Source organism: Suricata suricatta, chromosome 9 (assembly GCF_006229205.1).
Source record: "Suricata suricatta isolate VVHF042 chromosome 9, meerkat_22Aug2017_6uvM2_HiC, whole genome shotgun sequence".
NCBI lineage: Eukaryota > Metazoa > Chordata > Mammalia > Carnivora > Herpestidae > Suricata > Suricata suricatta.
In genome coordinates, this window is record NC_043708.1 from 124047931 (window position 1) to 124051329 (window position 3399).

General features: G+C 51.4%; 1 long non-coding RNA gene across 1 annotated transcript; it reads left to right on the forward strand.

Moving 5' to 3' along the window:
- Nucleotides 1-717: 717 nt before the first annotated feature.
- LOC115300773 lies at nucleotides 718-2877 on the forward strand. The gene is made up of 3 exons (XR_003912837.1): nucleotides 718-799; nucleotides 2233-2284; nucleotides 2394-2877. It is a non-coding gene; the product is annotated as an uncharacterized LOC115300773 (long non-coding RNA).
- Nucleotides 2878-3399: the final 522 nt, after the last annotated feature.

Sequence of the window (3399 nt, forward strand, 5' to 3'; positions counted from 1 at the left end):
ACACACATTAGATTAGGTGCCATGTGAGGCACTGTGGCAGACAGACCGTAGGGTGATCCCCAACAACTCCCGCCCTGGGGCATCCGTGCTTTTGTGTGATCTTCCCCCTGTGAGTTGGGGCAGGACCTGACTCCTAACCAACAGAATGTGGCAAAGGTAACGGGATGTCGCTTCTGTGGCTGTGTTGCATTGTATCGAACCATGTTCGCTGGCTGGAGTGAGCAGCTCTCCAGTTGGCTTGGGAGAAGCAAGAGGCCCTTATGTGGTCTGATCAGGAGAGGCTCCGGTGGCAGGGACTTGCAGGTGGCCTTACTCCCACGGCTGCAAGGAACAGAATTCTGCCGACGACCACATGAGCTTGGAAGGGGGCCCTGAGCTTCAGATGGCACCTCAGCCTGAGGCTTGATAGCAGACTCAGAGCACGGTGACTCAGAGCTGGCTAAGCTGTGCGAATGCTCGCCCCATGTGTCAGGTAGTAAATGCAGGCTGTCTTCGTCCACTGAGTCTGTGGTAACTCGTTATGCATCCAGAGCAAGCTAACACAGCATGCCATGCACACCCCACCCTCATGCTAGCGGCAGGGGTTCATGCCAGATGAGGCGCTGGGGCTCAGCAGAGCCAAAAAGCTTGCCTCCTCAGAGCTATTTCAGGGCACAGCTGGGGCTCCCAGTGCCTTCCAGCCCACACCTCCATTTCTCCTCACTTAGGTGTGGGAGAACGGACCAGATAATGAGCTCTGTGAGATGGTGAGGACAGGAAGAAGAATCTGTTGTGCATATGTAAACAGAGAGTCCAGCAGGTGAGACTTAAGTATCTTTTTTTTTTTTTTTTTTACCTGAGAAAGCCTCCAGGACACTGTGTCACTTTCTCCAGGGGCCAGGAGAGTCTCCAGACTCCCTCTGAGTCTAACCTTAAGATGTTAGAGGGGTTCTTAATGAGAAAGGAAGGGTTTCAACATGGTGCGAATCGATCTTCCTTTGCACCCCTGTGTGTCCTTTGAGGGACACCGGTACAGACCACGTAGGGAGGAGGTGAGGACGGGGGGAGGGACACAGGACTCATGGCTGCTCTTGTCCAGGGCTGAGCTGAGCCAGCCCAAAGGTGCCAGCAGTCTGCTTGACAATTGTCTCCTCACTCATCGCAGTAAATTAGCTCCCTGTGGATAACGTTGCCTCCTGTTACCTGTGGATGTCAGGACTTCTTATTAGTCCTACCGTCTGGGACTCTCTTCTGCCTTTACTTAGTTCAGGAGACAAAACTAGGACAATACTGGGTGCCCTGAGGCTGTTTTCATGCCTTGGCCCTGCCTTGGGGGATGCACAGGTTTCATCTGGTCGTAAGATGAGGAGAGCCTGGGCCAGAACTCCCCCGCGTGGGCTCTCAGAGATGAGAAGGACCTTCCATGAGTCTTGTGTGGTCCCTTGTGGGGTAGACCAGTTCTTCCCAGAAAGGGATCCTGGGTAATGGTCTTTTCTTTTCTCTAAAATGGGCAGTTTATTCCTCCCCCACCCCCCACCCCCGAGTCCCATCTCACCTTCTAAGAAGCTTCGTCAGCTTAATCCACCCTCGTAACTTCAGAAATCAGGATGCTCATCCTCTTCCGTGTGTGCTTTGGTTTCATGTTCTCTGTTCCGTGATGTGTGAACTGCTCAGGGAGCTGTTCTGCCCAAGGCTCTCTGGCTTTTCCTGCTGTCACCTCCCCCATTGTCCCAGCTCTTGGGAACCATCTGCATTGCTAGGGGTGTGCCTGAGTTTTCACCCGTCCTTTCTTCCTTCTGGAAGGCTCCATTGCCTCCTGGCCAATGCTCAGGCACTCTCCAAAGCACAATGTGAGTAGATGTCTCCTGCAAAGCTCGTCCAAATCTCTAGGATTCTCTTTCTTTCTCTCTCTCAATGACTGGCTTTGAAACTTGAAGCAAGTTGATTGGCTGCTCATGGCTCAGTTTTCCAATCCACAAAGTAAATCTTATGATAGTCCTTACTTCAAATGGTTGTTGTGAGGTAAATGAAAAAGTGCACGAAAGAGGCTTTGCACAACTCCTGAGGCATATGAACTGGTCACAGAGTTAGACACACGTTCATACTGGCTTTATTTAGGCATCTCTCTCCTCTCTCAATCTGTGAGCACCTTGAGGACAGGAATTGTTTCTCAGCTGTTCATGTTGGTCACTGGGTTTCACTGTGACAGGTTGTATTCTCCCCAGATGGCTGAGGCATGCTCTTTTTTTGCAGACTTTGACACTCTTCTCAGTGGGCGGTGGAGTCTACGTTCCTTGCTTTGAATGTAAGTAGGCTCATACCTGTGGTCTGAGTGATGCTGTGTGACTTCTGAGGCTGGGACATAGATGTTGACACACCTCACAACCTGGCTTTCTTGCGGTGCCTACTTGCAGATTCCAGTCTCCATGCTGTGAGGAAGTCTAAGGCTGGACTTCTTCCTGGCCCGCAGCCCTAGGTGGGCTCCCGGTGACATCCAGGATTAACATGCCAGCCATGAGAGGGAGCCATCTTGAAGGTGCATCCTTCAAGCACAAGTGGAGTTTGCCATTGGAGCAGAGACAAGACAACTCAGCTCAGCTCCTCCTAAATCACAGATCTGTGGGCAACGGAAATGATCGTTGTGGTTTTAAGCTATTATGTGCTGGGGTAGTTTGTTACTTGGCATGAATAACCAGAACATCCACGGCAGCCCCTGACTTAGAAGGTAGCCAATCAGAGTGCACTAATGACTCAACAAGGTTGGGGTATAAGTCTGTCTGCCCTTGGAATGACCTCTTTCAAAGCAGGAGGGATACTTTCCGTATCTCTACTCTTTCCATGATGCTTTCTGTTCTGTAAATGTTGGCTGAACTGAACAAAATAGGTGAAGAGACTCAACTGAGCAGTATTTGTGGTCTATTATTGCATGCCTAAAATTCTGCCTGGGGAAGCATAGGATAAGTGTCTGTTTTCGGGGAGCCTGGAACCTGTTGGGAGGCGAAAATACATAAAGGCAACAATTGGAATGTAAAAGAAGAAACTACATGTTCAAAAGCCAAAGTCAAGGGGCAAGGTACCAGGAGGGAGTTGAAGTTGAGGTGCCCTGGGAGGGCTGAGGGGGCTGGAGTATCAGCTGTTCTGAGGGGAGGGAAGAGGGTATCCAGGTGGAGGGGGAAGAATGAGTGGGGCGGGGGCAGCAGGTGCTGGGAGGAACTTGTGGGTTCTTAAGCGTTAGGATGTGGACTGTGGGTTGGATTCTTCTGAGGCCCGTTCTAGATTCCAGAACGAGGGAGTGACTTGGTAAGCAGGTTTGTTGGGATCCAGGATCCAGGATTGGGGGGGGGAGGAGCCTGGGGAGGGTGACTGGAGGTCCCAGCAGTAATCTAGGGGGCTGCCTAGGAGATCTCTCCCTGGCAGGTG